The sequence below is a fragment of the Rana temporaria genome, chromosome 4 (assembly GCF_905171775.1).
Source record: "Rana temporaria chromosome 4, aRanTem1.1, whole genome shotgun sequence".
Lineage (NCBI taxonomy): Eukaryota > Metazoa > Chordata > Amphibia > Anura > Ranidae > Rana > Rana temporaria.
In genome coordinates, this window is record NC_053492.1 from 13,800,832 (window position 1) to 13,815,452 (window position 14,621).

Sequence of the window (14,621 nt, forward strand, 5' to 3'; positions counted from 1 at the left end):
ATTTTTTAAACTTAGACGTGACCTACGTCCATCCCGATTCACGGACGACTTACGCAAAAAAAAAATTCAAATTTCGACGCGGGAACGATGCCCATACTTAACATGGCAAGTCTATCTATATGCCGCAAAATACCAGCTTTAACTATACGCCGGAAAAAGCGGACTAGAGACGACGTAAGAGAATGCGACGGCCGTGCGTACGTTCGTGGATCGTCGGAAAAAGCTAATTTGCATACCCGACGCGGAAAACGACGCAAACTCCACTCAGCGGACGCCGAAGTATTGCATCTACGATCCGAAGGCGTACGAAGCTGTACGCCTGTCGGATCAAACCCAGATGCCGTCGTATCTTGGTTTGAGAATTCAAACTAAAGATACGACGCGGGAAATTTGAAAGTACGCCGGCGTATCAGTAGATACGCCGGCGTACTCTCACTGTGGATCTGGCCCTATGAGTGCGACTGGTCTATGTAGATAATAATGCCCCATTTTACCATTGTCGGTCATCCAGTGTATGGTGTATGTACAGCAAGAACTGGTCTTTATATCCCCTTTCTGAAATACACTATATTGTCCAAAGTATTGGGACGCCTGCCTTTACATGCACATGAACTTTAACGGCATTCCAGTCTAATGCCGCGTACACACGATCGGAAATTCTGTCAAGAAAAGTTCGATGTGAGCTTTTGTTCGGAAATTCCGACCGTGTGTAGGCTCCATCGGACTTTTTCTGTCAAAATTTTCTCAATTTCTCAAAAGCTGGTTCTCAATTTTTCCGTCAAGAAAAGTTCTTTTCAACACAATTCGACGCATGCTCAGAATCATTGAACTTCATTTTTCTCGGCTCGTTGTAGTGTTGTACGTCACCGTGTTCTTGACGGTCGGAATTTTGTGTGACCGTGTGTATGCAACACAAGTTTAACCACTTCCCGCCCGGCCTATAGCCGATTTACGTCTGGGAAGTGGTTTTGAAATCCTGACTGGACGTCCTGCAGGATTTCATGCCGCGCGCGCGCGCGCGGCGATCGGTAATGCGGGGTGTCAGTCTGACACCCTGCATCTCCGATCTCGGTAAAGAGCCTCCGGCGGAGGCTCTTTACCACGTGATCAGCCGTGTCCAATCACGGCTGATCACGATGTAAACAGGAAGAGCCGTTGATGGCTCTTCCTCACTCGCATCTGACATGCCGATCGGCGGCTCTCCTGACAGGGGGGGTTCGCGCTGATTGTTTATCAGCGCAGCCCCCTCTCGGATCGCCACACTGGACCACCAGGGAAGCCCACCCTGGACCACCAGGGAAGGGCAAACAAAAAAAAAAGGGGGCAAAAAAAAAAGTCTGGGAAAAAAAACCAACGTTAGACCTACCGGTAACGGTATTTCTATGAACCTTCCAGGACGGCACCCGAGAGATGATGGCTCCTCCTGCAGGAAACACAATCACATGACAGTTTAAAAGGCCCCGCCCTTCCCCTTGCTCCTCAGTATGCAATAGAGTAATCCTGAACTGGTTCACAAGGGACGTAGTCCTTATAGGTACTTACCTTTTTTCCCTCCACATAGGGTGGGAAGTAGGCCTGCCGTCCTGGAAGGTTCATAGAAATACCGTTACCGGTAGGTCTAACGTTGGTTTTCTCTTACCACCTTCCAGGACGGCACCCGAGAGGATAATTGAGTAATAAACACAGGCCTACCTTCAGGGTGGGACCACAGCTTGTAGCACCTTTCGACCAAAGGCTAAGTCTTGCTGTGACAACATTTCCACACGGTAGTGCTTCAGGAATGTATGATGGCTGGACCAGGTGGCCGCACTGCGGATTTGTTCCCAGGAGGCCCCTGCTTTCTCAGCCCAGGAAGTTGCTATGGCTCTGGTAGAGTGAGCCTTGATCTTTTTGGGAGCTGTTGCTCCAGTACATACATAGGCTTTGGATATTGCTTCTCTAATCCATCTTGAGACTGAGGCTTTTGATGCCTGCAGTCCCTTCCTGGGCCCAGCGTGTAGAACTAGTAGGTGGTTAGATCTTCTAAAACTTTTAGTTCTCTCTAGATAAATGAGAAGACACCTTCTCACGTCTAACAAATGAAATTTCTTTTCTTTTTCGTTCTTTGGTTCAGAACAAAAGGACGGCAATATTATGTCTTGCGTCCTATGAAATAGGGATGCCACCTTCGGCAGGTACAGGGGGTCTGCTCTGAGGGTGATCCTATCTGGCTGTACCCTCAGGAAGGGTTCTTTCATGGATAGCGCCTGCAAATCCCCTACCCTCCTGGCCGAAGTAATGGCTAACAAAAAAGTCAACTTTAAGGTTAGAAACTTAAGGGGAACCTCTTTCAGAGGTTCGAATGGGTGTATAGATAACGCCTCTAACACCCTAGTTAAGTCCCAAGGTGGACAATTATATTTCTGGACTGGAGAAATTCTTTCTCTAGCTAACAAAAAACGTTTTATAAGGTCCTCTTTCGCCAATCTTTTATCCAGATAGACTGAAAGAGCCGTTATTTGGACCCGAAGGGTACTAACTTTTAATCCTAAATCTACCCCATCCTGGAGGAAGTCCAGGATAACCGGGATAGAAGTTGAAGCTACCTGTCTTTCCTTACGCCAGGAACAGAAGGTCTTCCATACCTTTTGGTAAATCTTTTGAGTTACTGGTTTTCTGCTCATGAGAAGGGTATCTATGACCCTCTCTGAGCAGCCTTTGCGTTCTAGAATCTGGCGCTCACTAACCAGGCTGCTAGCTGGAAGAATTCCGGCTTTGGATGGAGTACTGGGCCCTGCCTGAGGAGATCTGCCCTGTACGGGAGCTTCAGAGGCTCCACCATTGCCATGGCTCTTAGGTTTGCGAACCAAGTTCTTTTTGGCCACCATGGTGCTATCAGAAGAATCTGGCCTGGAGACCTGCTGAGTTTCTGAAGAACTCGCGGAATGAGCGCTACCGGCGGGAAGGCATAGGCCAGCCCGAAGCGCCAGGTCTGGGATAGCGCATCCAGACCTTCCGACTGTAGTTCCCAGGAAATCGAGAAATACCTTTCTACCTTCCTGTTTAGTCTGTTGGCAAACAAGTCTATTTCCGGTTCCCCGAAATACTGGACTAGGTGTTGAAACACCTCTGGGTTCAGTTCCCATTCCTCCTCCCTCAACTTGTGACGGCTGAGGAAGTCTGCTTCTATATTGCTCGTCCCCTTTATGTATATGGCTGAGATAGAGAGTACTCTTTTTTCTGCCCAGGTTAGGATTTCCCTGGAAAGTTCTAGTAGGGGACTGGACCTGGTCCCTCCCTGGTGACCTAGGTACGCTACTACTGTAGAGTTGTCTGAGCTTACTTGGACTTCTCTGCCTCTGATGTCTTCCTGGAAGGCTATTAAGGCTTCCCCCACTGCTCTGAGTTCTCTGTAATTGGATGACCTGCGAGCTAGTGAGCTGTCCCATTGCCCCTGCGCTTTTTTCCCCTCCAGGTGGGCGCCCCACCCCCAGGAACTGGCATCCGTGGTAACCTTCACTGGGTTCCATTGAGCCCACGGTCGCCCCCCCCTCAGGTTTTGGGGGGATGTCCACCACTCCAGGGAGGACAGAACCTGGGGGGTGAGTAGTATATCCTGATCTAAGGACTCTTTCCTTTTGTCCCATGAGGACAGGAAGAAGAAGTGTAATGCCCTTGCATGAAGCTGAGCCCAGACCACCGCTGGGATGCTTGCTGACATCAGGCCTAGAACTCTCAGAACATTCCGTCTGGAGAGTTTGGGGTTTTTGATAAGGTTCCCGACTGCTGAGGCTAGTTTTAAAACTTTTTCTTCTGGTAAGAAGAGTCTCTGCTGCCTGGTGTCCACTACGTATCCCAGGAAGGTCTTGACCTGTTCTGGGTTGAGGGAGGATTTTTCTATGTTGATTATCCACCCTAGGCTCTCTAGGAGTGCCATTGCTTTGTTGACATCCAGCGTGACTTGGGCGGCTGATTTTCCTGAAATCAGCAAGTCGTCTAAATAAGGTATAAGGGATATGCCCTGAAGGTGCAGGTATGCCACCGCTTCTGCTAGGACTTTTGTAAAAATCCTTGGGCTGGAGGTTAGCCCGAATGGTAGTGCTCTGAACTGCCAGTGGAAGGTTTCTCCTTCCACCACGACCGCAAACCTCAGATATACCTGGTGATCCACGTGGATTGGCACGTGGAGATAGGCATCTTTGAGATCTAGGGTCACCAAGAAGGCCTCTTTCATGAGGTTCTTTCTTACCGAATAAATACTTTCCATAGTAAACTTTTTGTATTCCAGAAACTTGTTCAGGTTTCTCAAGTTTACTATTAGACGGTATTTCCCGGAGGGTTTCCGTACTACGAAAATATGGGAATAAAATCCCTGGTACTGCTGTGCTTTTGGTACTGGTACTACCACTAGTTGTTTGGCTAAGTCCTGTATGCCCTCCAAGGGGGCAGACCTTTTCAGGGTATCCCTGGGAAGGTGAGTAATGGTGATCATGGTGGGGGGTGTAGCCAGAAATTCTAGGCGATAGCCTTTTTGAATTATTTGGCAGATGTAACGACTGTTCGAAATTTTTTCCCATAGGGGAAGGAATTGAGATAGTCGACCCCCCACTCTGACTACGTCGTCACTTGGACGGTTTGTCGCTGGGTTTTGGAGGAGGGAAAAGGAGGTTGTTCTTCCTGTTCCCTTTGCCAAAGTTCCAACGCCTAAAAGGTTCCTTTTTGGCTTTTTGTCTACCCTGCCCCTGGGGGCCTCGAAAAGTTTTCTTGAAACCTTCTTTTTTGGGTTTAACTGGGAATTTTTTACCTTTTTCTGATGACCTAGCCAGGACATCATCCAGGTCTTTTCCAAACAACAGGGAACCTTGAAAGGGGATGCCACAGAGTTTTCCCTTGGATGTAGCATCTCCTTCCCAGGCCTTGATCCAAACTGCCCTCCTAGTAGAGTTAATGAGGGCTGCTGTCTTGGCTGCTGCCCTTGCAGATTCCGTAGCTGCATCTGCTAGGTAAGCAATCGCCTTCCTTACCACTGTAAGTGACTCAACTACCTCCTCCGCCTCCGCATTCTGGGCGAGGTGGTCGGTGAGTGTCTCTACCCAAACATCTGTATTCCTAGCTACACATGCTGCTGCTAAGGCTGGGCTTAGTGCTGCCGCATTGGCCTCCCAGGCTTTCCTAAGGAGAGACTCTGCTCTACGGTCCATCACATCCTTGATGTTACCTGTATCCTCAAAGGAGAGATCAGACAATTTAGTGACTTGCGACAAAGCCGCATCAAGTCTAGGAAGCTTAAAAAAGACTTCCTCATCTTCCTGGGAGAAGGGGAACCTTCTTTTCCAGGTTTTTTGTTTGATTATTCTCCTTTCAGGGTCTCTCCACTCCTGAAGGACTAACTCCTTGAGGGATTTGTGCAGGGGGAATACTTTAGATTGAGCGTCACTCAGGCCCCTATAAACTTTATCCTGTGCTGAGGTAGGTTTAGGGGTCTCAGGAATTTCCTCTGTGGCGTAGATAGCCTGGAGGAGACTCTCTAGATCTTCTACAGCAAAGAGGTGTTTTCTTGGACGTGTGTCCTCCTGAGACTGACTAATGGAGTCTCCATCTACCTCCCCTGAGCTGTGCCTAGACCTAGGTAGACTGGCTACCTCACTCTCTTCACCATCTGCTTCCCCCAAAGGGGGATTTTGTGAAGGTGTAAAGAAAACACTTGGGCCCTTAGAAAAGGGGGTCTCCTGGGAGGAAGTGCCTTCCTTAGGGGTAAGTTCCTCTGTTTCAGTCTGTGCCGACTGCCCGGCTGCCTCCCGAAAGGCTTTTACTGTTGCTAACATTTCTGTTTGCATGGATGAGAGAAAACTCTTCATCATGGCAGCAGCCTCCTTTCCCGCCAGTATATTAATACATTTGTAGCAGAAAGGTTTTGTGTAGGACTTGGGGAGCTTCTCTCTACAATTCCCACATTTTTTAGAGGAACTATGCCCTGTAGCGGAGGGAGACTGAGCTGAGGCCTCCTGGGGTCCGCTGGGGGTTTCTGAAAGACATGAAATATACATTTAAATTGTCTTTTTTCCCCCAAGACTGCTGGCTGTACTGGGGAGGGGAGGAAGTAGACGAGAAGGGACCAGATCCTGCTCCGGTCGTTCCCTAAAAGTTTGGGAACTCTCACCACTTCCCCCCTCCCTTTCCAGGGGGATTGGTACTTACCGCCCCCCGACCTGGATCTGCCAGCGGTCGTGTCGGTCTTTCCGTCCTCTTCCATGAGGAGGGTGACTCGGTCCTGGCTGTCGGTACTCCTGTACTGGTCACCGCAAGCCGACCCGTCCACCACCCACGCTGTCTCCTCGCTCCACTGGGAACTTCCGGGTTACGCCGTCCGGAACCGCCCACTTCCTGTGATGCAGTTCCTGTCTCAGAATGAGGCATGGAGCGCGGCGTTTTTACGTCTGGAGACCCGGGAAAAACGGCGATTCGAATGGTGGTGGATTCGATAGCACGCAGTGATGGCTCACCTCCCCGCAGCTCAGAGCACTGGTGCTTCCATAGGGCGACCTGTGAGTTTGGACCGAAGTCTACAGGTAAGTTCAGCCCTCCCCGGCCTCCCTTAAACCTGTCTCACAGGGGTACCTTCGACCCTCCCCGGTCTCTAGGTTTCCATAAACAAAACAAACGTGTCGCTGTGTTGGAGAAACACAATCAATACTGAGGAGCAAGGGGAAGGGCGGGGCCTTTTAAACTGTCATGTGATTGTGTTTCCTGCAGGAGGAGCCATCATCTCTCGGGTGCCGTCCTGGAAGGTGGTAAGAGAAAAAAAAAGCATTAAAAAATATGCCAATCAGTGCCCACAAATGGGCACTGACTGGCAACATGGGTAAATCAGTGCTGCCCCACAGTGTCCATCAGTGCCGCCCCACAGTGTCCATCAGTGCCACCCCACAGTGTCCATCAGTGCCACCCCACAGTGTCCATCAGTGCCACCCCACAGTGCCCATCCATGCCCAGTGCCCACCTATCAGTGCCCATCTGTGCCACCCATAAGTATCCATCAGTGCCACCCATAAGTGCTGCCCATGAGTGCCCATCTGTGCCGCCTATGAGTGCCCAGTGCCGCCCATGAGTGCCCATCAGTGCCGCCCATGAGTGCCCATCAGTGCCGCCCATGAGTGCCCATCAGTGCCGCCTATGTGTGCCCATCAGTGCCGCCTATGTGTGCCCATCAGTGCCGCCTATGAGTGCCCACCAGTGCCGCATACCAGCGCCGCCAATCAGTGCCACCTCATCTGTGCCCGTCAGTACTACCTCATCGATGTCCATCAGTGCCATCTCATCAGTGCCCATCAGTGCCGCCATATCAGTGCCCGTAATTGAAAGAGAAAACTTACTTATTTACAAAAAAATTAACAGAAAAAAATAAAAACGTAATATTTTTTCAAAATTTTCAGTCTTTTTTTAGTTGTTGCGCAAAAAAAAAAAACGCAGAGGTGATCAAATACCACCAAAAGAAAGCTCTACTTGTGGGGGAAAAGGACGCCAATTTTGTTTGGGTACAGTGTTGTATGACCGCGCAATTGCCATTCAAAGTGCGACAGTGCTGAAAGCTGAAAATTGAAGGTGCGTAAGTGCCTGGTATGGAAGTGGTTAAACCAACATTCCGTCGGGGAAAAAATGCCCAGTTTTCTTGTTGGATTTTCCGATCGTGTGTACGCGGCATTAGTCTGTAGGGTTCAATATTGAGTTGGCCCGCCCTTTGCAGCTATAACAGCTTCAGTCTTCTGGGAAGACTATCCACAAGGTTTAGGAAGAACGGTCAAACATTCCCATAGACACTCCTAAACCTTGTGGACAGCCTTCCTAGAAGAGGTGAAGCTGTTATAGCTGCAAAGGGCGGGCCAACTCAATATTGAACCCTACAGACTGAGACTGGGATGCCATTAAAGTTCATGTGCGTGTAAAGGCAGGCGTCCCAATACGTTTGACCAGCCCTCAAAAAATCCACTCGCCTGCTCGCATTTTGCGAGTGGATTTTGAGGGCTGCCTGGGAGTGGGGGGGCGAGCACCGCCGGCAGCCTGGTTTGTATGGGAGCCGTTCTCCCAGCGATCGGAGGGGAGGAGAGCCGCCGCCTGGTTGATTAGAGTGCCGGGGGAAATAACAGCTTTCATATACAGCCCCTCCCCCTCGTCCGGGGAACTTTAATAGACAGATCACCTGTCCCAGGATTGGACGGGTGATCTGTCTATCAAAGTTCCCCGAACAAGGGGGAGGGGCTGTATATGACGGCGCGCTGTTATGTCCCCTGGCGCACTAATCAACCAGGCGGCGGCTCTCCTCCCCTGCACAAGTAGGCTGCATTGGGGACACGGGCTGCACTGGGGGACACGGGCTGCACTGGGGGACACGTGCTGCACCGGGGGACACTGGCAGACACAGGCTGCACTGGGGAACACGGGCTGCACTGGGGGACACGGGCTGCACTGGGGGACAAAGTGGTTAGTATTTATGTTTATAACTTAATTCTGCATAAGACACTTAAGTATCATTTCACAAGATAGTTTATGAAGGCGTGTTTAGGGGCGGAATCAGGGGCGGGGCAATTGGTGGCGAGTAACCCCTGAGGCCTGGCTAGTAGCTCAGGACTTGAAATTTTGAGCCCTGCTTTTGACAATATAGTGTATCTTGCATTGCAGCCATTTGGGCACTGATATATTGCACAATACTTATGATGTAACACTGGGAGCATGCTCAGTGGAGGTCAAGTCTGGCCAAAGTGATAACAACTAACTGGTAATCCTGCCTTGTTCAGGCACTTCCTGTTATACAGTGACAGCACTTTTCCTTTCTCCAAATTGCTCTCTTGCATTCCCATCCTGTCAAAATCTGCCCTTTAACCACTTAAGGATCGGCTCACGTGGATATACGTCGGCAGAATGGCACCGACAGGCATATCGACGTATATTTACGTCACTTTGAATTTGCCACCATGCGCACACGCTAGGCCGGCGGTGCGCCTGCCACGAGCTCTGTGACCGTGCCTGCAGGACCCTCGGACTCAATGTCCGCCGGGTGCCCGCGATCGTGTCATGGAGCTGAAGAACGGGGAGATGCCAGTGTAAACACATCTCCCCGTTCTGCCTAGTGACATGCCACTGATCGTCTGCTCCCTCTCACCGGGAGCAGCGAAGCCACTCCCCCTAACAGTTAGAATTAGGGTTGTCCCGATACCACTTTTTTAGGACCCAGTACAAGTACCGATACTTTTTTTCAAGTAGTCGCCGATACCGAATACCGATACTTTTTTTAAATGTGTCCCCAAATGCAGCCATGTCCCCCCCATATGCAGCCATGTCCCCCACATATGCAGCCATGTCCCTCACATATGCAGCCATGTCCCTCTAGCCATGTCCCTCACATATGCAGCCATGTCCCTCTAGCCATGTCCCTCACATATGCAGCCATGTCCCTCTAGTCATGTCCCTCACATATGCAGCCATGTCCCTCTAGCCATGTCCCTCACATATGCAGCAATGTCCCTCTAGCCATGTCCCTCACATATGCAGCCATGTCCCTCTAGCCATGTCCCTCACATATGCAGCCATGTCCCTCTAGCCATGTCCCTCACATATGCAGCAATGTCCCTCACATATGCAGCCATGTCCCTCTAGCCATGTCCCTCACATATGCAGCCATGTCCCTCTAGCCATGTCCCTCACATATGCAGCAATGTCCCTCTAGCCATGTCCCTCACATATGCAGCCATGTCCCTCTAGCCATGTCCCTCACATATGCAGCCATGTCCCTCTAGCCATGTCCCTCACATATGCAGCAATGTCCCTCACATATGTAGCCATGTCCCTCACATATGCAGCCATGTCCCTCTAGCCATGTCCCTCACATATGCAGCCATGTCCCTCTAGCCATGTCCCTCACATATGCAGCCATGTCCCTCTAGCCATGTCCCTCACATATGCAGCCATGTCCCTCTAGCCATGTCCCTCACATATGCAGCCATGTCCCTCTAGCCATGTCCCTCACATATGCAGCCATGTCCCTCTAGCCATGTCCCTCACATATGCAGCAATGTCCCTCTAGCCATGTCCCTCACATATGCAGCCATGTCCCTCTAGCCATGTCCCTCACATATGCAGCCATGTCCCTCTAGCCATGTCCCTCACATATGCAGCCATGTCCCTCTAGCCATGTCCCTCACATATGCAGCCATGTCCCTCTAGCCATGTCCCTCACATATGCAGCAATGTCCCTCTAGCCATGTCCCTCACATATGCAGCCATGTCCCTCTAGCCATGTCCCTCACATATGCAGCCATGTCCCTCTAGCCATGTCCCTCACATATGCAGCCATGTCCCTCTAGCCATGTCCCTCACATATGCAGCCATGTCCCTCTAGTCATGTCCCTCACATATGCAGCCATGTCCCTCTAGCCATGTCCCTCACATATGCAGCAATGTCCCTCTAGCCATGTCCCTCACATATGCAGCAATGTCCCTCTAGCCATGTCCCTCACATATGCAGCCATGTCCCTCACATATGCAGCAATGTCCCTCTAGCCATGTCCCTCACATATGCAGCCATGTCCCTCTAGCCATGTCCCTCACATATGCAGCAATGTCCCTCTAGCCATGTCCCTCACATATGCAGCCATGTCCCTCACATATGCAGCAATGTCCCTCACATATGCAGCCATGTCCCTCTAGCCATGTCCCTCACATATGCAGCAATGTCCCTCACATATGCAGCAATGTCCCTCTAGCCATGTCCCTCACATATGCAGCCATGTCCCTTACATATGCAGCCATGTCCCTCTAGCCATGTCCCTCACATATGCAGCCTTGTCCCTCTAGCCATGTCCCTCACATATGCAGCCATGTCCCTCTAGCCATGTCCCTCACATATGCAGCCATGTCCCTCCAGCCATTTCCCCCATACCTTTGCCGCCGAAAGCCGATGCCGCCGCATGGAGAAAATCACAGCATTCATTTGAATAGCTGTTTTGCCCGCGCGTATAGACACTCCCCCTTGCTCTGGATTGGACAGATCACGATCACCCATCCAATCCCGAGCAAGGGGGAGTGTCTATACGCGCGGGAACACTACAGCTATTCAAATGAAAGCTGTGATGTTCCCGCACGCCGTTTAACCCATGCGGCGGCTTTCAAATGCTTCGGTGCGATGCGGCAGCGCGATGCAGCGGCAGGGGGGGAAAGTATTCTATTTAGGTATCGGGGGTATTTGCGCGAGTACAAGTACTCCCGCAAATACTCGGTATTGGTCCCGATACCGATACTGGTATCGGGACAACCCTAGTTAGAATCACTCCCTAGGACACACTTAACCCCTTCCTAGCCCCCTACTGGTTAACCCCTTCACTGCCAGTTACATTTATCTAGTAACCAGTGCATTTTTATAGCACTGAACGCTGTATAAATGTGAATGGTCCCAAAATAGCACCAAAAGTGTACGATGTGTCCGCCATAATGTCGCAGTCATGATAAAAATCGCAGATCGCCGTCATTACTAGTAAAAAAAAATATTAATAAAAATGCCATAAAACTATCCTCTATTTTGTAGCCGCTATAACTTTTGCACAAACCAATTAATAAACGCTTATTATGTAGAAGAATACGTATCGGCCTAAACTGAGGAAAAAATATTTTTTTCTTATATATTTTTTGGGGATATTTATTATAGCAAAAAGTAAAAAATATTGCTTTTTTTTCAAAATTGTCGCTCTAATTTTGTTTATAGCGCAAAAAAATAAAAACCGCATCAAATACCACCAAAAGAAATCTCTATTTGTGGGAAAAAAAGGACGCCAATTTTGTTTGGGAGCCACGTCGCACGACCGCGCAATTGTCAGTTAAAGCGACACAGTGCCGAATCGCAAAAAGTGGCCTGGTCTTTGGCCAACCAAATGGTCTGGGGCTTAAGTGGAAACCTGTCTTGTCAAGAACATGGAGGCTGCCATTGCTGACCTGCTTCTTAAAATGCCTGGCTGTCATGCTGATCCTCTGGATTCAATGGCCCAGATTCTTGTAGATGGGCGTAAAACTGCGGCGGCGTAACGTATGTCATTTACGTTACGCCGCCGCAAGTTTTACAGGCAAGTGCTTTATTCACAAAGAACTTGCCTGTAAAGTTGAGACGGCGTAGCGTAAATCCTCTGGCGCAAGCCCGCCTAATATAAATGAGCCGGGTAGGGGGCGTAGAGCATTTAAATTAGGCGCGTTCCCGCGCCGAACGTACTGCGCATGCGCCGTCCCTAAAAATTTTTGACGTGCATTGCGCTAAATGACGTCGCAAGGACGTCATTGGTTTCGACGTGAACGTAAATGGCGTCCAGACCCATTCACGAACGACTTACGCAAACAACCTCAATTTTCAAATTTCGACGCGGGAACGACGGCCATACTTAACATTGGCTGCGCCTCATATAGCAGGGGCAACTTTACGCGTCGCAAATCTAACGTAAACGTCGTAACTTCACTGTGTCGACCGCGCGTACATTCGGGAATTCGCGTATTTTGCATACTCAACGGGGAAAACGACGTCGGCGACACCTAGCGGCAAAAAAAAAAATTGCATTTAAGATCCGACAGCGTAAGAGCCTTACGCCTGTCGGATCTAATGGTTATCTATGCGTAACTGATTCTAAGAATCAGGCGCATAGATACGTCGGCCCAGATTAGGACTTACGACGGCGCACATTGCGTTGCGCCGTCGTAAGCCCTTTGAGAATCTGGGCCATTGTAACTGGACTGGCCTGCATCATGCTCATCCTTCAGCTGTTTTAATCCACCAGCCTTGGCTTTAACGAGAACCCGTCCGTGTAAAAATATGGGCACTGGCATTCTGACCCTTCACTGACATGGAACAAGCATGCAGCCAGTGAAATGCCATGACACCCGATGTCCATCATTTAGTTCTGGGTCAGTAACAGAGTAGTGATTGTAGGATGAGCATTACAGAACCAGACCCTTCAAAAACTGGTCACCAATGGCAGCTCCCTTTTAAGTGCCACTCCACCCAAAACTAATGTTTAGTGGATGCCAGAGTGTCCGAACCCCCCCCCCCCCAAGTGATTTTCTTTTTATATACCCCACAGTAGGGGGGGGGGGTCTCTGGGCAGCAGTTCTCGGAGGAATGTGAGTAAGCTGCAGTAGGGTGGGACCGGCCAGTACCACTCCAGAGCAGGGCGACTGCGACAACCCTTCCTGTGGCAGTACGCTTCCGCTGGGGCAGGTCACCTGACCCCCTAGGACCCCTGAACATTGATGTACACCGTAGCTTTGTATTCAGGTTTTTTAGCCATCCAATCACAACAATACCTCGTGCTTTATGAATGATTTATTATTGGTTGACAATTGTGACTCACTATAAGGGCGGAGCTACAAGGGAGAGTTTGATTAACCAGGCTGGATATTCAATACCAAGAGATGGAACAACGCTATAGGGGGCGCTACACAAGCAGCGACAAATATAGATTAAGGTCACGTGGTCCAATGATTGATCTATGTGACTGTAGGCTGCATGGGTAGCTCCTCCCATAGGGATCTAGGTGTTCCATCCATGTAGAGATCCTTCAGTGGAGATCTATTAGAAGACTCTCAGGGAACTCTAAAAAGGACAGACCTTACCCTTCCAGAAACAATTTAAAGCCCCTTGGAAGAGCTGGAGGGGACAGACACTACCCCTCCTGGATCCATTAGAAGCACGCCAGTGAGATCTAGATGGGACAGACACTACCCCTCCTGGATCCATTAGAAGCACCCCAGTGAGATCTAGATGGGACAGACACTACCCCTCCTGGATCCATTAGAAGCACCCCAGGGAGATCTAGATGGGACAGACACTACCCCTCCTGGATCCATTAGAAGCACCCCAGTGAGATCTAGATGGGACAGACACTACCCCTCCTGGATCCATTAGAAGCACCCCAGTGAGATCTAGATGGGACAGACACTACCCCTCCTGGATCCATTAGAAGCACCCCAGGGAGATCTAGGTGGGACAGAACCTACCCCTCCTGGATCCATTAGAAGCACCCCAGTGAGCTCTAGATGGGACAGACACTACCTCTCCTGGATCCATTAGAAGCACCCCAGGGAGATCTAGGTGGGACAGAACCTACCCCTCCTGGATCCATTAGAAGCCCCTTGGTGAGATCAAGATGGGACAGACACTACCTCTCCTGGATCCATTAGAAGCCCCTTGGTGAGATCTAGATGGGACAGACACTACCTCTCCTGGATCCATTAGAAGCCCCTTGGTGAGATCTAGATGGGACAGACACTACCTCTCCTGGATCCATTAGAAGCACCCCAGGGAGATCTAGGTGGGACAGAACCTACCCCTCCTGGATCCATTAGAAGCCCCTTGGTGAGATCAAGATGGGACAGACACTACCTCTCCTGGATCCATTAGAAGCCCCTTGGTGAGATCCAGATGGGACAGACTCTACTCCTCTCAGATTAAGTAGTAGTCTTCTGGCAAGATCTAGATGGGACAGACACTACTCCTCCTGGATACATTGGTAGCCCCCTTCTAGTTGGTTTAGACCAGGGATCTCCAAATGACGGCCCTCCAGCTGTTGTGGAACTGCACGTCCCATGAGGCATTGTAAATCTTTGACATTCAC

General features: G+C 50.1%; 1 protein-coding gene and 1 long non-coding RNA gene across 3 annotated transcripts in view; one reads left to right on the forward strand and one right to left on the reverse strand.

Moving 5' to 3' along the window:
- Positions 1-14,621, forward strand: part of ABHD1 (abhydrolase domain containing 1) — a 63,206-nt gene that overhangs the window by 34,146 nt on the left and 14,439 nt on the right. The gene's annotated exons all lie outside the window — the stretch shown is intronic.
- On the reverse strand, positions 13,316-14,615 carry LOC120935947. The gene is made up of 2 exons (XR_005748566.1): positions 14,335-14,615; positions 13,316-14,279 (listed from the first exon to the last, which is right to left on the reverse strand). It is a non-coding gene; the product is annotated as an uncharacterized LOC120935947 (long non-coding RNA).